Consider the following 24,761-nt stretch of genomic DNA (forward strand, 5'->3'; position numbering starts at 1 on the left):
GATGTAATATTTTTTACATATCTTGTTCTTTTCCTTTCCCATGGTAGCATCTATTTTAGACTGTGTTCCAGTCTAAACAGTCTAAGCATTATTGTGGGAATGAACAGTATCTAGCTTTCATTTTTTTAGGACAGAAATAGGACTTGGAAAGATTATTAATCACAATTGTAAACACAAGCAATGAAGTTGGAGGATTTTCAAAGCTAGACAAGACCCCATTTTTTATTACATGAAACTATGAAATATTTCTGTCTTTCATCTGGATGAAATGAGTCTATTACTGGAAATGTCATGTCATACTTGCAGTGCTGATTGCTGAAATAAATTTACAAGTCTGAATTTCCTTTCCTTATTTTGCCCTTTATTTCTTCCTTTTTTCATCCTCCCTCCCCCTTTTCCTACTTTCCTTCTTGAGATACTCACACAGAACATAATATTTCTGTTCCGGGACTTATGAAAAAAATTTATGAATACTTTTGACATTGATTTAGAAAGGTTCAGGATTGACATCTACCTTCTCAGAAGTTTTGTTGATACCTGACATTGTAATATTACTTCTCTTAGAAGTGGTGATATTGTGGATTTTACTGTATTAACCATAGCTATTCTGTGTTAGCTGTGTGTGTTATCAATTAATTGTTGAATGTAAATGTTGAATGAAAATAGCTACCAGATGGGACTTCTGTAAAGGTTCACACAGCACCTTATATTTATTTCCATTACATATAATTTCAGGATTTACTTATAGTGCATTTACTTGGAGTATAACCACTAAGAAATAATGAGCATGAATTGTCAGTGTTAAGTCAGGACAGTGTGATGCGCTTCACATTTCACTTGGAACTTGCTCCTGAAGGAGAGGAGGGGAAGAAGACAGAGGAGGAAGAACATGTCAGTAGACAGAAATAAGGAAGTGGGTTTGAGAGTGTGGCAAAGTCTACAAAATCTGTGACCCTTATTACAACTTCCCTCTGATCTAAGTTTTAAGAAATTAAAAAAAAAAAACAACCAACCAAACAAACAAAAAAAAAACCAACCTAAAAAAAACCAAAAAAAACCCCAGAACAATACAACCTTTATATTCAAAGCCTGTTCTTTAATTTTTTTAGAAAGCAATTATACTAATAAGCAGAATGTAAGCAGGTAAGTTCTTTCTACTCAGAATGCTAAGAAAATTTAATTTTCATAACACACATTTGCTTCAAGCTTAAGCAAAATTTACTATGCTGACATTCTCTATTTTGGTTCCTGGAAAAGTTCTGTCTGTGTTTCTTGCACAGTTTTCTGTCACTTTTTGCTCACAGACTCTAAAGGGCTGCACTGCAACTATTTATTGAGCATGCCTACATGAAAAAAATGTACATTTCAGGACAAAAATGACTGTTTAGTTGAGAAATCCTCAACAGCTATTGTTTCTAACCATAGAAGAATGGTGTCACTTAATGTGTAGCTTTGTAATATGTAGCAACTATTGTTATAGATTGGTGTTTTTGTAAAATTTGATTTAGTTTTAAACAATTGAGATTTATTCAGTATGACTAATGTAGAAGACTACTACGCAGCTATAGACTGGTTTCTGCCTTTGAAACAAGAATTCTTGTTCTGCTGACATTTAATTAGAAGGAGATTATAATCTCACTAACTAATTGACTCACCTGTTCGAAGTGCCCTACTTGTTCTTTCGAAAATAAACAAATCTCCTCTCTTTCCCTTTCTCTAAAAGCTGTCTTCTATATACTTGCTTGACTACTTTGTACTAGATAATTAACTCACCATAACCTGTCAACACACTTTTGAACTGTTCCATTGTTCATACGGGTTACACAAATCCCACATGTCATATTGTGCCTTACACTAACTTGCTGCCTCTCCATTGGGTGTTTTGCTCAGAGTTGTTACTCAACCAAAGCCAGGTTTAGATGCGCTTTATATGAGAAAGGGAGAACAGATGAGGAAAAACGTGCCATTTCACTTTCAAAAAAAGGTTTTCCTTGTGCAAATTAAATCACCACAAACAACCATCTTAGTTGTTCAGAAAAATGTATGTTCCAGTAGGTAATAACACATGGCAGACATTCTTGTGCATATGAGAACCAGATTTGATCTATCTAGACTTCAGCAAAGCCTTTGACACTGTCTCCCATAATATACTCCTTCAAAAGCTGATAGCCCATGGCTTGGACAAGTGCACTCTCTGCTGGGTTAAGAACTGGCTGGAGGGCCGGGCCCAGAGAGTGCTGGTAAATGGGGCTGCATCTAGCTGGCGGCCAGTCACTAGTGGTGTCCCCCAGGGGTCAGTGTTGGGTCCAGTCCTGTTTAACATCTTTATTGATGATTTAGATGAGGGGATTGAGACCACCATCAGCAAATTTGCTGATGGCACCAAGTTGGGGGGCAGTGTTGACCTGCTGGAAGGCAGGAGGGCTCTGCAAAGAGATCTGGATAGACTGGAAAAATGGGCTGATTCCAATGGGATGAAGTTCAACAAGGCCAAGTGCCGGGTCCTGCACTTTGGCCACAACAACCCCCTTCAGCGCTACAGGCTGGGCACAGAGTGGCTGGAGAGCAGCCAGACAGAAAGGGACCTGGGGGTACTGATTGACAGCAAGCTCAACATGAGCCAACAGTGTGCCCAGGTGGCCAAGAAGGCCAATGGTATCCTGGCCTGTATCAAAAATAGTGTGGTCAGCAGGACAAGGGAAGTGATCCTTCCCCTGTACTCTGCATTGGTGAGGCCACACCTGGAGTATTGTGTTCAGTTCTGGGCCCCTCAGTTCAGGAAAGATATTGAGGTGCTGGAGCGGGTCCAGAGAAGAGCAACAAGACTGGTGAAGGGACTTGAGCACATGACCTATGGGGAGACGCTGAGGGAGCTGGGGTTGTTCAGCCTGGAGAAGAGGAGGCTTAGAGGTGACCTCATCACTCTCTATAACTACCTGAAGGGAAGTTATAGTCAGGTGGGAACTGGTCTCTTCTCCCAGGCAGTTAACAATAGGACAAGGGGACATGGGCTTAAACTCTGCCAGGGGAAGTTTAGGCTGGATATTAGGAAGAAGTTCTTTACGGAAAGAGTGATCAGGCATTGGAATGGCCTGCCTAGGGAGGTGGTGGACTCACCGTCCCTGGAGGTTTTTAAACTGAGATTGGACATGGCTCTTAGTGCCATGATCTAGTAAATGGGCTGAAGTTGGACCAAGGGTTGGACTTGATGATCTCTGAGGTCTTTTCCAACCTAGCCAATTCTGTGTGATTCTGTGTGTGATTTGGCAATTCATAGCAAATGGATAACAATGTGCATATTAGCCATGAAAATATTTTATATTTTTTGTAAACAATTTGATTGTGTTTTCAAATTGGTTTATACTTAAATAATTTTCAAGGAAAACACAGTCCTTTCTAAGATTCTTAATATATGTGGAGTACAAGAGTGTGATGCGGTATACAAATGCACAATACAGACTACCGAATTTTAGAATAAGATAGGCACCTAAATTTTAGTTATGTCTTGAGAGACTAATTGCTTGCACTCAATTGCCAGTCAGTGAAGAACAGTAGAAGCCACAGAAAGCCACTGTCTTCTCCAACAGAAGACAATATCTGTGTATCTGTGTAAATGAGGTTTCTCTTCATGAGAGGTTAGAAACTTTTTGTTTTGGTTTGCTCAGACTACCTGTTACAAAACGATGGCTTGTCTTCAGTATTCATTATCATCTCAGTTCTCCTTACTTAAAAAAAAAAAAAAAACGCTTGTCTTGGCTTCCATACACAAAGCAAAATAAACCAAAACAACATAAAATACTCACATTGCTGAAAAAAAAAAGGAAAAAAAGGGAAAAAGGGAAAGAAAATGAAAAGAGAGGAGAGGAGAGGAGAGGAGAGGAGAGGAGAGGAGAGGAGAGGAGAGGAGAGGAGAGGAGAGGAGAGGAGAGGAGAGAAAAGAAAAGAAAAGAAAAGAAAAGAAAAGAAAAGAAAAGAAAAGAAAAGAAAAGAAAAGAAAAGAAAAGAAAAGAAAAGAAAAGAAAAGAAAAGAAAAAAGAAAAGAAAAGAAAGAAAAGAAAAGATAAAAGAAGAGAAGAATGGAATTACTTTACACCTGTACATGTTACTAAATGCTTTACCCACTTTGACCTCTGTGGAAGAGAACTATAAAAATCTGTTAAAAATTATAGATACCTTTTCAGTACATAAAAATGACACAGCTTTGAAGTTCGTTATCTCTAGTCTTTTAGGTCTAGAAGTTAGAACACATTCCTGTTTGAAAATGCTTTTCCTGTTACATTCATATAGCTCCCTGTAGCTGTAGCTGGGGAAATCTAAAATGCCTTTTTGAATATACTGTACCTATTTTTTTATAGGACTTTTGAAAACAACAACAACCAAACAATAGTAGAATATTTTACATGCATATTTAAAAACTGAATAAATTATGGATTACAGGGATCTGCTCTGCACAAAGTGTCATAAAACTACCATCCTGATTTTGTTGTCCTTAAAGTCATTTTACATTCTTGAGAAGTTAATGAGTATACACAGAGCAATGTAGAAATAGGTGCTAATGCCTCAACAGGAGAATTTAGAGTCTGATCCAGATTTTGTGAAGTAAAAAAATGTTATTCTGGAAAAGAGGAAGAGAAATATTCCGTAACTAAATCACAACTTGGAAAAAAAAATAAAGGTTTGAAATTGCCTTGATATCAAAATAAAAAAGAGAACTAAATGATGGATGTATATAGAAGCAAAAGCAGTTGAAACAAAATCAGAAAAAGAACTAGATAAAACTAAATGTTACATGATATAAACTCAGGATGAGCAATGTTTCCCTAAGGAATAAAATCTCTGGTAATTCGTGAACACATCCAAATCAAGCATACATGGGTAGAGATATATAAATTATTGATCAGTTGTTCAATAGCCATAAAATGAGTCAATGGTTTAATAGGTATTTTCCATCACCAATTTTTATAGTATGAAGAGTCAGTGAAGTAATAGAACCATTTTTCATCATGAAATAACCTTTATGTTACTTTATTGTTCAGTGTTCTCTTGGGGAAACAGTCTTAGCAGTCTGTTAGGAAGGCTGATGGCATGCAGTAGAGTAATACATATGTTGTGACTTACCAAAATTATATTAAATATCAGAACTCATATTACATGTTTGAGTGTCTTGTCTATTCTACCACTTCACCTCCTGCCTTTTGTGGTTACCTTGATACTTCTGAAGGCTTTGTATTGAAGATGTGGTTTCCTACTATTTGCTTCTTATTCTGTTTTTTATCCAGCTGGTCCTTGAAAGGTGGCCCTCCCACTGAACACAGAAACTGTACCATCTGGCTGAGAAAAGGAAAAGACTTTTGATCTCTAGCAGAAGCCACTGAAGCTGTAAAACCAATCAAAACCGAAGAATCAACACAAATAAGAACAAAATTGCAGACTTAGATATTAATCGCTAGTTATGCAATGATAATAATAGTGATAGCTGAGAAAAGGAAAACTAAGTCAGCAATTTGCAAAGATAAGAAAATGAAACATTCAAATTCAATTGCCCAAAGTAATCCATGATCAATAACAAATTACAAAAGTTGAGGTTATACTATATTCCCTAAAGATTTATTACAAAATGTTGTTAAAAATTTGTATTACAACTAGCATTCTTAGGTTTTTACTTTAAAAGAACTTAAAAGAAGGACTATAATTGTAATGAAACTGCATTTTGGGACAGATTTCTTAGTGAAGAAAGACCAAAGATTTTGTGTAAATAAATCTGATTTCAACAGATACATATCATTAAGAAATGTGGGTTTGAGTTAAGATGGTAGTAGAGATAGGTAGTCTTAATGTCATACTTCATAAAACCAGGCTGATGTTATCTGTAATGTGTATAGCTACAGATATTTGATATGTAATTTAGCATTTTTATATACATATTCACATGTAAAGATACTCTGGTCAGATGAACTGTTAACAGAAAAATGCTGTATATGTATTTTCCTAGTTTTCTATTTGAATTGTATAAATTTGTGTGGGTTTTTTCATAATAATTTAACAAACTATCTTAATTGCATATTTAGACTTTCATAATGCTTTATTTTATTTGATAGCTTTTTTATCATTTAACTATACTACACTCTGATTGGATGAGACGGTCTTTTAAAGTGACAGGAGGAATGCCTAATTAATTAGCCACAGCATTATTTTGACGAAAGGATATTCTTCTTTGGTTCTTTAAAAGTGAAAAGTACCTAAAGATGATTCAGAGAATCAGTTCTCTCACCCATTAACAATGTACACATAGATATGTGAACAGTCAGCACACTAAGTCTTCCCAAATTTTTAGTGGACTTCTACTGTCATCACATTCTTTAGGAGTTTCATGGATCACACTGAAGTGGAAAAAAAGTTGTATTATGTCAATAGGTACTGCTCTTCAAGAATTATCTGCAAGTACTTGGGTACGCTGAACAATTCTTTTGTCATTACTTTTCACAAATACTGTCCACAGGCTCTACTTTGACTCTTTAAGTCTGTCTGCAAATTTTGTGCTGTCTGTTAAACATTACTAGACTCTGTAGGGTTACACTTTCCCTGTGCAAATCTGGAAAATGCGTTTCTTACCCCATGATTCCTGTAAAAGCCAGACTACTTACAGAAGCTGTGTACAGCAGTTCAGAGTTGTTATATTTCACCATTTGACAAGTATTTGTATTCTATTCATGCAAATAGATACAGAGAGTTTTGTGAGAGTTTTAAAGCAAAATTATGAAAGCCTGAGAAATATAAAAGTTTAGGTGAATCAGCTGATGGTTGGTTGGTTTTTAAAGATGTCTCTACATATATACCCAAATTTTACAGACACAGAATATAAACTACTCACTCAATGTATAAACATGATAAATCTTTCCTCTTGAACATGTGTCTCTCACCACAGCTATATGGTTAGCTAAAGTGGTGGTACCTCCTTCCTGAGATGAAGTAATCAGATCTGAACTCATTTAAACAAATTTGACCTTGAAAAATGTAAAGCTCATTTATTCTAGGGAGTGAATGAAGCATATTTAGTTTAAGTTAGTTGACAGATGCATATAGATTATCTTCAGAGACAGAAATCCTGGCTGTGCTGAAGTCAGTGTAAAATTGAGTGACTTCAGTGGACTCAGGATCTTGTCCAAAGTGTCAGAAGCAACTGGGCTGGTGACAGACAGCTCTCTGATGCACTTGTGTGGATTTGTGAGCATGTTTGGTTTCAGCTGCCCTTGTAGCACCATAAATAATCTTTTTCCTACTCAGTTAACATTCCTTTGATAAACAGTGTCTACAGCAATAATTATAAAGGAGTCTATTCTTTGACATGGAGAGAATAGAGCTCAAAGTATACTCCAATATCTAATTAGATGCCTCTTTTTCTCCAACATGTATCTTCCCTTCCCTGTCTCAAAAGAATTAAAAAGCAATCCACCACCACAGAAAATAACAAGAAGATATGATTCAGTTCATCTTGTCAAGCTATGGCTTTTAATGATGGGCAGATTGTCCAGGGGTTTCTTTCGTGTGTGGTGCAACAGCAAAATATATTTTAGCAGTAATTTCTAACCGAGAACAAGATTCTTCTGTGTCTGACATCCAACCAGCCATGAAGGGAGCTAAATACAGTGGCTGCCCTGGAGACAATCCAGCAACCACCCCACATGAGAACAGTATATAACAGATGGGACTAGGATGACTGATTTAATTAGAATATTTTAATAGAAGAATGGAGAAACATTGCACAGCTCTATCAGTTAGTGAAAAACTCCATTAAATTCCCCAAATTAATTGTTCCATAGGGATAATATGTCAAATAAAGCATATCTCACTGTAATCTCTTTCTCTTTTTCTCCTTTTCTCTCTCTCCATCTCTCCTCCCCCTTTTAGTTTTTGCTCATTTGGGGAAATTCCAGATGATCATAATGGAAAAGAATATGTTACATTCCATTTTTAATATACCTAAAACTCAAAAAGAGAAATAAGGATTTGGATATACTCACATATTTATCTAGATCTATTAATCAAATGTTTATGGCCTAAAGCATTTGGATTTATCTGATACCATCAGTTCTAAACATTCCTTATTGTAAAAATATCTTTCCTAAAAATAAACTCAGAAAAAAAAAATCTGCTAGTCAAAAATGATTTGTTACGTAAGATGTAACTTTTATCCATAATGATTTTTTTTAATAGGCAATAGGTTATACCATGTATTTGGATTACCTGTTAGGATCATATTAATTACATTAAATGCATTTCTGTTTAAGTTTTGATGGTTTTTTTTTTGAGAAATGTTAAAAGAATTCAATGTGAAAACCTTTAAATTATCCCAGTAATATCTCATTAAATTTCCACAGGACAGAGAATTCTGTAAAATACCTTTCCACCATTTAGCCCTATAGTAATTTCATCTTTGGTTTTGAAATAAATGTTATATTTTAGAAAATATAGCAAACCTACTGATGATAATGGAAGAAGGACATACCATAAAGCTTAATAACACAGTGCTTAATGGTAAACCGATTGCTGGAATAATGGAATCTGTATCAATTAACCATGACAGAATCTTCTATCCAGTAACTGTTCAAGTGTCAAGAGGAGGAAAAAATAGCCTAGCTAAAAGCAGAAGAAGAGATTCTCAGTATTATTTTGTAGGACCTTCTTATTACAACAAAATATAAAAGGTAGGAAACATTAAAATAATACTTGAAGAAGACAAACAACACAATAATAATCATTATCATCATCAAATGGGACACGTTTTTTTTATTCAAAGAAAGACCTTCATTGTTGGCAGTGATTGATCTACACAGGTCAGATTTTCCTTTTTCTTATTACAAAATGAAAATGCTACATTACTTGAATGTGAAATTTAGCAAATTCAGATTTTTTAAAGAAAATAAGGATGATACGGGTTTTTCTGCATATGTTACCCAGACATTTTCATTTTTATGCTGATTTTGCTGAAACAACTGTCTTCATGTAGCTTTTATTTTTCCTAGAGGATGTTTATATAAGAATTTAATTCCAGAATTTTGTGGCTTTTCAGTCTACATTATTCTTTCTTGGCCTTCACGAATGGTCCATCAAAAAAGCACATACATTTACTTCCAATTCAGGAGTAACTCATAAATGACCTTGAATTTGTTGGTTTCTACAGAATATTTGGAAGGATAATTATTAAAAAAAAAGGGAAAGGACCCACATTTCTTCCTATTATGTAGGCTGTCAACTTGAGCTCCTACGTTTTTCATTGTTGAGTGATTCAATGCAACATATATTACTATACCTTCTCTGTCGTCAGAGCAGCAGCCTAGATCAGAATCCTACAGAGCTTAAAATTTGCACCTCTGCAATGTCGTTCTGACACTGAGAGTGTCCCAATAAAGAAATTAATGTAACATGCAGAATGCAATTATGTTACAATTAATACCTCAGTCAGAACAGCAGTTCAGGTTAGAATTTACAACTTCTAATGCATCACAAAGTCTAAGTAGTTCCTTAAATTCTGTAAGTTTTAGGAAGAAATTAACTTTACTTTAGTTATATAATAGTAACACCATGTTCTGGATTTTATTGCCCACATTCAAGCTCAGCAGTACCATCTCTGCTATGGTTGCAATACAGTAGCTTGTTAAATTTGCTATAGCCACTGAACACAGGTCCTTTACTGCTATGGGGTATATTGTTCTCCTTGGGACAGCTAACTTCCTCTTCATGTACCTTTTACCTTTGGATTTATTTGTTGCTGCCTGCATGCTAGTGCATTGGAAGGCAAATATAGCTCAAGGTTTAAGAAAAGTAAGAGGAAATCAAAATGTTATGTGTAAGCTAAATGAGTTGATCTTCATAAAAAGTGACAGTAAATGTTATTAAAGTCAAGTAAAATGGGCCTCTGAAGAACTGCCAAACACACATGGTGAGTGAGAAATGGTAACATGAAGGGTGATCTTGGTTGACTAATAATCTTGCTTGCACTTAAATTTTGACTAACACTAAATCTTTTATTATAATGTGTAGGGATATTTAAAAGCTAAACCATGCAGAATAATCAATGAAAGATATGTTTATTCCATCATGAATTTGAAACTAGAGATATCATGTGATTAAGAAAGTGTTGATTAAGGCTTTTACAAACATTGACCACTTATGGTCTAGATTATGTTTCCTTTCTAGTTTTCCATCACTTTAGAAATCTTAGTTTGAAGATCTGAGGGGATAGGAAAGGAGGAAGACATGAGAGGAAAGGTTTTTGGGTTTGGTTTTGGGGTGGTTTCTTGTCTATAGAGAATAATTAGGGTCACAGCTGCGGTTACAAATTTTGGATGCTTGGAATAGGAAAATAAATAAAAAAGCTAAACTTTCGCCACAGTGTGTATATAATTTTATTAATTGCTCTGTTACCAGCGGAAATGAGTCAGTATCTCATTTAGACTGTATTATTTATGATATTTTTTGTCTTCCTTTGTGTCTTGAATTATATTTGCATTAGAATGTTAATTATGTACTTGAATTCATGTATTTCCAATGCAAAATATTGTTTTAGAATTAAAAATTAAAGTAAAATGTGATTGAATTGTGAAAATTTGAGGAATGAAACATCATAAATTTTATGAAACAAAAGCAGAGTTTTTGGGTTTCTTTCAACTCCTAATAACTGTCTGTCTTTTCTGTGATTTTTTGATTCTTGCTTCTGTTCTGATTAACTGAAAGTAGGAAAAAAAAATCTAAAATATATAATTATAATTTTGCTGAAACTGTACCATAACACCTAGTCTTTTTAAAGCAAAATAAGACAAACTGTATTTCATACGTAGGGCTATCTTTATATTGAATATAGAAGTGAATCAACACTAAATATTTCAAATATCTCTTATGATTACAAAAAATAGTTATTGGCAAGCAGGAATAGACATTGGATGGAATCTTCAAGGCATTAGATGTTGAAATTTGATGTTTGACATTAGTAGCATAGTATCACAAGATCATTCAGATGGAAGAGACCTTGGGAGATCTGTCCAAACTTATGCACAACAGGATCATTTGTGATATTGTGAGATCAAATCAAGTTTCTCAGGCCTTTTTGAGACATATAATGAGAAACTCTGGGGATAGAGACTGCCAAACCCCTCTGGACAAATTTGTTCCACTGCTTTTCTCATGATGACAAAACTTTTCCTAATATTGTCTGAACCTCTCTTGCTTCAACTTATGTCCGTTGTCTCTTTGTAGTCTCTTTGACACAATTCATTCTCCACTATGAAAAACACAGCTCTGTTGTCCTTGTTCAGGGGCTCTAGTTGCCCCCGAAGCCATTTCTACCCCAGGCTGGACAAGCCCTTCTCCTCTCGTGTCTACTCATGGTGCAAGTGCTCCAGCCCTGACTGTCTTTGTGGTATCTGCTGAACTTGCTGTAGCTTCTCAATGTCCTTCCCGTATTAGGGGGCTCCAGCATGTTAAGATGTGATTTTAAAAAGACAAGAGTAGAAGGAGATAATTAGTCCTTTGCTCTCCTGCTAATATAATCCCAGATGCTGTTTGCTTTCTTTGTTGCATAGCACACTTCTGTCTCATGTTTGGTTTGCTGTCAACCAAAGCCTCCATATCATTCTCCACATAGCTGCACTGCAGCCATTGTATCCCCAGCCTGTATTGCTGAAATGAGTTTTTTCTTCCCAGGTGCAGGTCTTTGCTGACTTTTATAACATTCCTGTTGGTCCATTCCTTCTGTCTGCTGAAGTCCCTCAGTATGACAAGACCTGTCCTCAAGCGTCTTGACTTATCCACCAAATGTGGTGTCATTCATAAACTTCAATAGTGTGCTTTGTTCACCTTCTTCAGGTCATTGACAAAGTTGTTGTATCCAATAGGTGCTAAGGTAGACCTTTGCAGTATGCTACTTGTTACTGGCTTCACTGAGGGATCTTGTTTCCTCCCCTTTTTTGGGACAGAATTAAAATCACTAGTAATGTATCAACAAGGAAAATTTAAATAAATATGTTATCACAATAAAAAAAAAAAAATTGTTGTTGTTAGTGTTTTTTTTGCTTGTTTGTTCGCTTGTTTATAATCAATCCACCAGCCTTTGGAATTCTGTGATAATTATGAAATCAAAGCTAGTGTGTTCCTCTATAATGTTTGAATATACCTACATTTTTCTGTGCATATGCACAGCCATTTTGTTTGTCAGTATTGGCACTTGAATGGAAGGTTCAGGTATCATCTAAGTAATGCATATAATTGCAGGAATGCATGTAGCTTCTGTTACACCAGTTTCTTAATTATACACCTTATTTGAAAAAAAAAAAAAAATTATGACTGGAATTCTTGTACTCAGAGAGAGAGTTTACATTTCTCTTTAGTTGGATTGATATCTGTTCAAACACCAAAATAAAGCATTACCAAAGAGAAAACAAATGAGATTCTCTGTGCTTCATAACCACAAGTACTTTCCAAGTTACTCTTAGATCATTTTATACTTGGGTGTAGGGTTCTTTGATTGAAGTAAAATTTTGTGAGGTAGAAATCTCAGGTTTCTCATTCAAAACTAAGCTTTTAGCTGCTTTGAAAGAGTGAGTTGATTTCAAGTGAGTAGTAGAGTTGAAAAACAAACAAACAAACAAAATCCCAAATCCAAAAAACCCACAGCCAACCTGCAGCAGTGTTTTACCTCTGCAACAGGAGGCTTGGGAGATTTAGAGATATCTGGAAAAATTTAGTACATCTATTTTTTACAAGAAAAGTATCTGAAATAACTTTTCCAGCAAAGTTTCCTAAAATCTGTAGAACTTCCCTGTTCTCAGAGAAGTGATAATGGAGGATTTGAAGTTGCAGAGAGAAGTGTAAATCATTACTTTACAGACCTATCCTAAAAGTTATGCAGTGGCTCTGCTGTGCTATATGACTGCCTCTCTGTCTCTAAAAGCATGATTGTTTTTCTTGAAAGTAAGAGGAGTACAGATACCATAATGAGAGCTGTGGGCAGAGCTGCACATGGTAAGTTAAATTGTTGGTTCATTTTTGCCTATTTTACTGCTGGTTTTTTTGGTCACCAAGACATGGTCTGCAGAATTTAATATTAAACTTCTCTTTCCCTTCTTTTCTACTAATACAGCTTAGCTGAAATTGAAGCCAAGTATGGTTAGCACTGACTTAGGAGTTTCTATGCAATATGCATAGAGTTTCAGTTTTGCCATGTTTATAAATCTTCATAAAACAAAACTGACCCTGGTAAAGCAGAATAACTAAAATAACTAAAATGTCCTTCCATTAGTTGTTAGAGTAGTACTGTAAAGCTCAGGGCAATTTTCTCTGGCTGTCCTGTTAATGAAGATAAAATTTACTAAGGGAAAAAACCTCTTGATGAATAGCCTGATTAACAAATTCCATGTGATCCTGTCCCATATAGAAATTATAAGGTCTCCTGTGAAACAGCCTATTTAGATTGATCAAAGCTTTAAATGAGAGATAAAATTCAATAAAAGTTATCTATGTATTGTATAACTTCCTTAGTGGAAGACTATATAATATATAGCCAGGGAGAAGTGAGAACTGGTGTTAATCTTGTATATAACTCTTCCAACACCTGATATTCTGTTATTCAGGATTTCACATCATACTCAACTTCCTATGAAGACAGATAGAGGTAAGGTTTAGATGTTCATTAAACTTAAACCCAGGTGATTTATTATCCACCATTCTGTAACATGTAACAAATTCAGGTAGATCTACTTAAGCGTACTATGCTGAGTAGCAATAAAGAAAAATGAAAGCAGCAACTTTAAATGGCTGATTCAAACTTTCAGTGGGCCCCTTACTACTCTACACAGTTTTTGAGGAAAATAGATGACAATCTTTAATATTTGCCAAATGGAGGGTTCATAGCTTTGTTCCTGGCTTCTGTGGAATATAGAAAAATAAATTGGTGAAGACCTCTTCCTGAAGTATGGAAAATGCTGAATGCCATATTGGCAAATACTTCTGTTCTTTCTTTGAAATGGATTGTTCATTTAAACACACTATTTCTTGATTTTCAGTGAAAGACACTGACAGTAAATTCACTGCCGGGATATGCCCAAGTGTGTTTAGTCTGAGGCCTTGGAAGAAGTTCAAGCCCATGCTATTTTGTAAAAATCTTTCCATGTCTTCTATTAATCAAAAGACAAATAACTTTGTCAGCAGTATGTGGCAACAGGAAACGCACGTGTTAAACAATACCTTTCCTACTATCTTTCCTCCTTGCCTTGCTAATACACCCTTTTAATTCATCACATAGACCTTCTAAGACTGATCATTTCATATGTCTCTATACATCTAACAAAAAGAAAAACGTAGCATTTTCTTTTTTTCTACAGCTTTATCAAACCAATTCAATTCCATTTCATGTTTTACGCATTGCATTGAGAAAATCTCATAATTCAAATTATGAACAGTTTAATGCTAGGCCCCCATTTCCATATCTCCTCAAAATAAATGACAAATGTTTACCTCTTTGCAACAGGGTCAGACAATTCAAGAAGGAAAATCTATACAATGACCTAATTTGTAGTTTAAACTTTTCAAGGGTCATAATGTCTAGTGTAGTCATGACTGTAGAAGTCTAGAGAATAAAGGTTTTATTGTGTTTTTGTAGACTGTGAAGTACTTGCATACTTATAAGCAGGGAATGCTGAATTATTATAATTTATTTATGTGGTGATTTATAATTTAGCTTTTGTTCTCATTTTTAATTATGCATGAGTTAGTGACAATTTTGAAAAAAATTGTTTATTTGTACCTTTTCTAATTTTAACCTACAGTTAGTTCAGTCACTGTTAGCGGCATTTACTTATCCCTGTTTATGAAGTGGGAACACATCTCTGCAGAAAAACTGTAACAGTGTATTTTGTTCCTATTTTTCCTATTTTAGGAAGAGTTTTTTTTGAAAGAGTGATTTTACATTGTCAATGCTGTTCAATGACAATGGAATTATTAACTGGCAGTGACTATCTTGACATCATAAAATATAGGACTTTTAAAATCCCTAGCAAGAAGACGCTTCCTTCGTTATTTAGTATTTTAGAACACAAAAGCGACTTTGTACAACTAATGCACAAGATATTGCTTTTAGTGCATAAAATATAACATTCCTGACCACATGTTGCTTTGACTACTTCCTCTCTTTTGCACTGTGATATCCAGTATTGCTGGCTTCTGGAGCCCTTTTTCTTGGTCCACAGAGTCAAAAATAGAACATATTTAAAGCAAGAGTCAAAAATAGAACATAATTAAAAATCACAGATATTTTAGTACTGGTTTTAATAACTACTTTTAATTAGAATACTTCAGTATTCTATCACAATACAATGTACACACACAAAAAAATCAGTGCTTGAAAAGTGTGAATTTACGGTTTTATGCAGTTTTAAAATTTTTTAATTCTACATTACAACTAACACCCCTACTAAGCAACATACTTAAGTCCATGTTTAAAACTAAATGTTTGGTAAATCTCAGTCAAGTAAATTCAAAATTTTCTGTGCTTTCTCAGTAACTATGCCTTAGTCCTAAAAGCAGGTATGTCACTTCAACAAGTGCTGTATGACATTAAGAGCTGGTAAAATTACTATAAGCTAATTAATTTAAAAATAAGTGTTTTCATAATGAATAAAATTACCACCCTGTGCTTTCTCATTTGATTGTTCAGGTAAGAGATGTTAATAGTGATATGACAATGTTAGGCACTGTTACAAATTACTAAAGATAGTTCAATAAAACAAGAATAGTCACAGAAGTGTTCCACAGTACTAATTGACCAGGCAAAAATTCTGTATGATATTTGAGGCTGATACAATCTACATAAGGGAACACACTGTATTTTTATATACAAAGATGATTTTTAAATTAATTATTGTTGCTCAGAAAAGAAATCTTAGAAACACTATGAATACAAGAAACAAACCGACATTTTCAAATTTACTAGAGGAGCAGTACAAAACAAAGCAGTAAGTTCATTACACCAACGAATAAATCCACAATCATCTATATCCTGAAGAGTGCATAAAGTTTGGTCTTTTAATCTCTAACGTATTATTTTGGCGCTATAAAATATACAGAGAAGCGCAATCTCAGTGATCAGAGGTGCGTAATGGCTTTCATACAAGGTCAGATTTAATACAGTAGAATAGGATAATAAAGTTCAGAAATCTGGAAAACATCAACATGTTTATCTCTGGGTTTATAGAATTTTCTTAAACATCTGCTACTTCTTCTTAACAGTGTTACATGTACAGTGTACAGTGTTAAATAAGATATACAGGATCTGATCTTGGCCCAGTAGTATAGGCTGTCCTGTATTCAGAGTGTGTATTTTTCTGATGGACAGTGAGTTGAATGATCCAAAAAGAAACCAAGGGTGGGAACTAATGAAACTGCTAAAGACTGTCCAGAGCTTGAGCATTCTTCCTATCCATCATCTCTTTATCTATAACTAGCAGTCCACCTATAGCAGTGCAGATGTTGTCCTAGAGGCAGGATCTCAGTCAAGATGAAATTTTCACAGAATCACAGAATGTAAGGGATTGGAAGGGACCTCAAAAGATCATCTAGTCCAATCCCCCTGCCAGAGCAGGAACACCTAGATGAGGTTACACAGGAATGTATCCAGGAAGGCTTTGAATGTCTCCAGAGAAGGAGACTGCACAACTCCCCTGGGCATCCTGTTCCAGTGTTCTGTTACCCTCACTGAGAAGAAGTTCCTTCTCAAATTTGAGTGGAACCTCTTGTGTTCCAGTTTGAACCCACTACCCCTTGTTCTACCATTGGTTGTCACCGAGGAGAGCCTGGCCCCATCCTTGTGACACTCACCCTTTATATATTTGTGAATATTAATAAGGTCACCCCTCAGTCTCCTCTTCTCCAAGCTGAAGACACCCAGGTCCCTCGGCCTTTCCTCATAAAGGAGATGCTCCACTCCCTTCATCATCATCATTGCCCTCTGTTGGACTTTCTCCAGCAGTTCCCTGTCCTTCTTGAACTGAGGGGCCCAGAACTGGACACAATACTGCACATGTGGTCTCACCAGGGCAGAGTAGAGGGGAAGGAGGACCTCCCTCGACCTACTAACCACCCCCCTTCTAATACATCCCAGAATGCCATTTGCCTTTTTGGTCACAAAGGCACCGTTCTGACTCACGGTCATCTTGCTGTCCACCAGGACCCCCAGGTCCTCTTCCCCTACACTGCTCTCTAATAGGTCATTCCGCAACCTATATTGGAACCTGGGGTTGTTCCTACCCAGATGCAAGACTCTAAACTTGCCCTTGTTATATTTAATTAAATTTTTCCCCGCCCAACTCTCCAACCTGTCCAGGTCTTGCCAAAGCACTTTGACTGTTCTCACATTCTTGTGCCTACTGGTTAGCCTACATGCTAGAGGACAATTGCCTGTTAGATGACAGTTTTGGTAGAGTATATTATGGTTTTTGTAAGAAAGGTTTTTGCTGTCAGAGATATTTTCATATTCCATTTTGGACAAGCAGCTATTGTGACTGATATTTTGGGAGGGGAAGTCCTTTTGCATGAACATATTGCTTTGGAAAACAGGTTGAATGGACTGATGAGATGTCTACCAGGGATGGGATCATCTGTACTGTTTAGGATGCATTTCTGGTGATTTTGAAGGCTTTAGCTTGTGTCAGGAATGGACAAAAGTGACAGACAGAGAATCAGAGCATTCCTTTTCTGTTCTCATGGTTTAGTCAAAGGGAGAGCTTGGCTTGATTGTAGCTGATCAAAAAAAAAAAACACAAAAAAAACACAAAAAAACCCCAAACCAAACAAAACAGAACAAAATAATCATCTTATGCTCTAACCTTGCCTGGGTGGTCAGGCTGGTCAAAACCACCTTTTTTTGACATATAAGACCCATAGGTAGGAAAGTGGCATTCCCCAACTGGTATGTAGGATACACATTTGTTCAGCAGCAAAATCAGAGAAATAGAAGTGATTATAAGCAAATAAAGGTGTTCTGTTCTCTTTCAGAACATTCTTCTACCAGTATCTGAGTCAATCTTTAAAGCTTGCTGTAATTTAGAGCGGCTTTCAAAGTGCTGGAGAGTTATGCAAGGGAACATCCATGAGCAGAGCAGCAGGAGAATCAAGAAAGTGAACTGAAAGATATATTGCATTTTTGATGCTTTGTTAAACAAAATGATCTAGTAATATGATGGATTTTGTCTTTCCTTATGTATCAGTTTTCCCCCTCCATTTTTAGTTTGTTCTGGATTATTTTTTAATATATTAATTTTATTTTAATGGTCTTTTGATTAATGAAAGGGAAAGGAATAAACATGGTTTCCAGCAATTACAAAAACCTAATTAGACATAGTGCTGATAAAAAAGTGGATAACAGTACTATGTGGATTTATGTTTTACTTCGTATTTGACTCTAGAAGGAGAATGTTCTGAAAGTCCGTAAGGTTAAGAAGAAAGCACTGTGCAAGGGTTGCACTGAAAGAAGGCTAAAGTGCATTAGTATTGTCTTTTATATTTTTAACCTTGGAGCACTAACTTTTTTTTCGTCTCTTTTTTTTTTTTTTTTAAATTCCAGAGATTCTAGATTTTTGCCTGCTTGTCTTGCGTGTGCTAAGAAGGACTGATAAAGTTGTAAACAGAAGTTAAGCTAAAGTGTATATTTTAAATTAAGAACAGATTGATGACATTGATTGCTTTGTGGTGAAAAAATAGACTTTTTCCTGTGTTTTTTTGTCTTTTTTTTTTTTTCTGTTTATCATTTGTCTTGAAATGTGTTGTTAAGTTCTTAACATCTGTTTCTTTTTCAAGAAGCCTTGTTACTTTTCCAGAGTTCCAAATATGACCTTTATTTATTTTAAACGGAAGCTTTAGTAGCACCTGAGAAGAACCATTCAAAACAATTTTTAGTGTTATTATATGCTACCTAGCTACCTAACAATGACTTGTGCATTCACTGAAATAACAAACAAGCAAACAAACAAACAAATAAATAAAAGGAAAAAAAATAGATATTAATAAATCTTTGTCTTCTCTAGGTCCCTGCTTCTGAGCTGAACAGGAACAGGAACTTTTTCCAGTAAATATATTTACCACAAATTTATTTAAATTTAATAAAATAATAAAAAAATAATCAAACTCCATTCTAAAAGTCACCTTTTATAGTTAAAAAGGGCACATATTTTTGCTGCTGTATTTCTTCTCCCTCTTGTCTATATTCTTTTAGTTTGCATTCTACTGTTTCTAATCAGTATGTTGTTTAAACAATAACTGCGTAGATTTGAAAACTTTTCTGCAACATTTTTACAATTTTGCTATTTCTTATATATTTTTGTTTTATTGGAGTTCTTTATAGCTTAGTACAACTTCAATCTAAAATAAAAACATTACCTCCACTGTACAAATAATAATGTTATCCACAGTTGACAGCCTGCAAGAAATAATCCAAACACATCCTTCATATATGTTTAAAATTTAGCTCAATTCTGCAAGAGCAAAGCTGGAGATCCTTTCTATACTGGAGTTACCAGAGTATCTGTCCATTGTGTACAGCAATAATTCAGAGCAGACTTTTTTGAATCAGAGGAAGTCTGGTTCATAAATTGTATGAGGAAGTCAGTTAATAGAAAAAATACCAGAACCAGAATACAATGGAAAATTTCAGCAAGTTAGTGACAGCTGCTATAAAGCATCTTTTTTGAATTTTCAAAGATCTTTTTTCCCTGATTTTAGCTAAAATACCCAAATACATCAAAACTGACAGTTTAGAGCTTTAAATATGGAGCATTACACCAAAAAAAAAATTAACGGATTAAAATGTGCACAAAATAGCTATTATCCATAAAAAACCCCAACAAATCTATAAATATGTTAAAACAGTTCAGTTGCTTAAGTTTCTGTAACTACTTGCTAATTTCACAAATTATCAAATTAATAAAATAGTGGACCATATTTTCTAGCCCTACGCATTGTTGTCACTGTCATCATATGTATTGTTAACTTTACAGAGTAGCAGAAGTACCTGGATATTTCACAAGAAGAATTCTTATGGATTCTCAGTTTCCTCTCTAAAAGGAGAACAAAAACCATCAGGAAAGTTAGTATGTGGAAGTACACACTATTCATGGGAAAAGCAGTTCCAAGACCATCTAAACAGAAGCCCCACTGGGATTTCGATAACACACTCTTTTCTATAGTTAAACAGTTTAATGTATTTGGCAGCTTAGCAAAATCCATTATTTTCTGAGTCTAACAGCCATGATTTTTTTCCTTTTTTTTTTTTTTTAAACTCCACAATTTAGCTCATAGTCTCCTTATATAGAGGGCAGTTCATATCTCTCTAAGGTAGATGCATATGCCATTTGAATTAGCCTTTCTTTAGGAGACAAAACTGACTAATGTCAAAAACATTATAATAACATTTGTACCTGTAGTTGAGGAGGACCATCACATATTAATTTGTCATTTGTTGAATATTTATCAACCAGATTGCACACTGCTGCCATACTTAGACTGTTAAAAGCCTTTACTAAAACTAGTATTTCTAAAATCAAATGGACTTCATTATTTTTGTTCTAAGTGTATACATATTTTTATAAGAAAATTTTTATATCTACTACAGTATGATGGCTTCTGAAAGACAGGAGGTTTTGAAAGGCTAATAAAAAATCCGTTACAATGTGAGGAAGGAGGTATTTTCGCTTCCTTTACTCTATTAGAACTCTAGCATATTCTTAATGAAACTCTGTTACTTTTGGAACTGGTACAATAGCAGCTAGTAGTTACCATGGAAATCCTTTTTTTTTTTTTTTCCCCCATACTATTTCTGTTATTGCATCAATTGAAGGAAAGGTATTTAACATGAGGTAGGCTTATGGCTTAATAAATATTTTCATGTTCCTTTGCCATGGTATCATTCTAGAAAATGAAAGAAAACATGCATGTTGGATTATATTCATCTTTGTAACAATTCTTACAAGATGAGAATGAGTCTGTACCCATTCATAGAATAAATGCTTGTGCCTATGGGAAAAAATCTAATTTAAATATTGAAGGGCCTACTATGCTGTAGCTAGATGAAATATGTCCTTAATGCATTTTACCACACTTTTACATGCCATTAAGGTACCTTTCTTGAAAGTATAGTTAGTGAATGCATGAAGATTTGGAAAAGGCAGACAAAAATATATATATGATCCAGATTATTGTATATGACTTTCTATTTCCTTCCCAAAATAGTTCTATCTAAACCACAGATTCTGTAAATATTAAAAAAGTTTTATTTATAAATCACAGGAACTCTGTTTTCTCAGTTCCTGTTGTTTTTTATGCAAATGAGTGTTCAAGTATTGACAGGAAGATATTTTAGAATAGAGAAAAAAGAAGGTATCAGTGTTCTGACTGCAAAGTGAAAGTTCTAGTGGAACAAATTTTGAGGTTTGTTTATTTAAATTAGGTGTATATGTAAATTAGGTGTATTTACTGAATACAAATCCCCTGATTTAATCAGTAGTGGTCAGTGAATTACAAACCATCACATTCTTATACATGCTTCTGTTTGTGTATGTGGTCAGTTTCTTAGGTGAGTGTAGTTTAATTATGCAAATATTTCTCTCTCTACAAATATATATTTTAAAAAGCCCTAAAATTTTTAAATATATGATTTTTCTTTAGAATAAATCTTGGGACACGAGTGCATCTGCAGAATAACCTAGACTTATATGGATAGACTTCTTGTTCAGTATGTTCTAATAAGAGCTTGAAGAAATGAAACAAATATTCAAACTCAAAAACTTAGATTTGTCTCACCTAATATTGATTGATGAGACATACAATCTTATACAGAATAACCTTGTCATAAATCGAGAAAGGTTTATTCCTCACTCTAGAGTAAATACTGAGAGTCTTGAAGAATAATTTTTATGCATGGATATGTTAATTTTCTTCTGATTTGAAATGATCAAGTAAATATTTTATGTGATCAGATTATCATTTCTGAAAACATCTCAGTTTGTGCTATAGCGAGTGTTTTGAGAGTGAGTCATAGATGCCACATGACGAATCAGCTTTGATGATACTGATTGGAAGACTAACTTATTGATTGGAAGTATCATAACAATTGCTGATTTGGAGTAATTTTTATAGACTTTTTTTCACCTATGATAACAAAGCAACAAGTATAACTCTTCATTGCTAAAAAATAATTCATAACTTTTAATCAAATCACAGAATCACAGCTAAATCACAGCTAACCTATGCTAAAATGATTGATGGACAGATAGAAAATATATCTATGTTCTAGCTTTCCATAATTTCTTTTTTGTTTATGACAGAAATAAGTTCTCAAATATCAGGTAATTATTTTGGGATTACAATAACCTGACTACTCAAACACTACTTGAAAAACTGACAGGTTAGATTAGTCCTTTGCCTGCCTGCAGATGTTTTAAATGCGACTCTGGGTAACAGATATTGTGGCTCTGAGTAACAGACACTGTGACTGGCAACTGGCACCTGATATATAACACCTGTAGCTACAAACTTCTCATTTTAGACTGATGTGTAATTTTTATTTCAGTATAGCCCAAGTACTCATTATTAAACGGTTTAAGTAGCAACCCACACACTGTAGAATTGTAAAGACTTCATTCTTTTCTGATTTGGGACACATGTATGGAAGATCTCAAGCAACAACTAAAAATATCCACTGAATATCTTGTTATATATATATAAAAAACAAAACAAAACAACAACAAAATAAATAATAATAATAATTAAAAAACAAACAAAAACTTCAAAGACAAAATAAAACCTTATGTATATGAAAAGTCTATTTGGTACTTGAATAAAGATAAATTAATAATGGGATTTAGAATTAAAACTGTAGTTATGTTCATGACAAATAAGAACATATAAATGAAGGAATCTCTCAACCAGTAATATATATATTTGATGTCAATGTACGTACAAATTTTATACAGTTGTGGCAGTTACCAGTAAATAAGTGAAAAACAGTGAATGCATCTCAGGAGGAGAAAGTCATAATAATGAACGAGTCTGAAAGTCTTAACAAGGAGCAGATAGGTGAGAATTTGTTTTTTTCTGTGTGATGTAGGAGCAGAAACCCTACTGAAATTGGAAAAAAACTTTTGAATATTCAGCTGTAAACTCAAAATATCTTTTTAATGTTTATTCAGGAGTGGATAGAGATGTTCATATGAATTTCATAGAACAAGTCAGTAAACACAGGAATATTTTTGGCAGCTATGAATGAAGAATGATTTCTCCATGTGCTCACTTGGTCTGAGAATATTTATTCCCTGCTATGACCTTGCGTCATTGCATAGCAGCTCATCTTTCCTTCAAGGTTTAGATTTTTTTTTTTCTTTTTTTTTTTTTTTTTTTTCCTATTCACTTGTTAAAAGTCCTAGTCCACCTGGCACTGAATCCAAACTTGCAGGGAAATGGACATCTGCTGTATCTTCCTCCTGACTAGCTGGCATTCCTAGTCCCATTTGGAAGGTTTTCAAGGACCAGGAGTAGAAAAATTCCAGCAGATTTTGTTTGAGATCGTAATTTAGTGAATTTAACACTCTAAAAGAAGAATCCTATTTGCTTTCTTCTGTGGAAAAACTTCAAGTTAACTGTTCGTTTATTAAATGTTTTTGAAAATGGCAGAAGAAAATATTTTCAGTTTACCTCACTACAGTACTTACAGACTTAAGAATTGTTTTTCTGGAATGATATCCAAGACTGTAAATTCAACTAAATCCGGTTAAATTCTTTGCCATTCTTGGTCAAGCATTTCACAGAGGTTGTGGAGTCTCTTACTCTGGAGACATTCAAAACACACCTGGACACATTCCTGTGTAACCTCACCTAGGTGTTTCTGCCCCGGCAAGGGGATTGGACTAGATGATCTTTCAAGGTCCCTTCCAATCCCTAACATTCTGTGATTTTGTGATTCTGTGTGTGTCCAGGTTTGTATGCTGTCATAATTTCAAGAAAATTTTCATATTGAAAAAACTTTTCAGAACTTTCTATTGAGATTGTAATATATATTTTAAAGATATTCAAAAGTAAACTTCCTCTATTGTAACTAGGTTTTGACTACTCATTCTCTTTCTATTTTTGTATGTGTAGAAATTCCCCATCACTCGCAGTGATGAATTTTTCTCATATACTGTGTAGTCGATCTCCTGGCTATATAGCTAGGTATTTACACTAAACTGCCATCACTGAATTGTTTGTTTCATTCTTAGAGTCATTGCACACATGGAATCTTCTAGAAACATCTAGAATCTTCTATGTTGGAAAATATACACAGAAAAAAAAAAAAAATCAGAGCTTCCTAAAGCAGAGTAAGGTTGCTTTTTTATTATTATTTTTAAAGAGGGATAAGTCCAGTTGCTGCTCAGGTGGGAAAAGTTAAGCCTAGCCTACAGCTGTGTCAAACTGAGTAAGGATTGTGAAATATATTGCCTAAATATGACCAGTGAAGAAATACTTTAGCTGATTCATAGTTCAGCTAATAGGACCAGCTTTTCAATGGTCCCCTAGCATATGGGAGATGGCAACCAATCCCTGAACTGAGGTCACCTGGATCCTATATCTCTAACCTACACCCTATATCTTCAGATGTACAGATATTATACATTACAAAAAAAATAATGATCTTTTTATGGATTGTACCAACCCAAATTTGTGGATTGGGCCCCAAAATGATTTCC

The sequence above is a fragment of the Patagioenas fasciata genome, chromosome 1 (assembly GCF_037038585.1).
Source record: "Patagioenas fasciata isolate bPatFas1 chromosome 1, bPatFas1.hap1, whole genome shotgun sequence".
NCBI lineage: Eukaryota > Metazoa > Chordata > Aves > Columbiformes > Columbidae > Patagioenas > Patagioenas fasciata.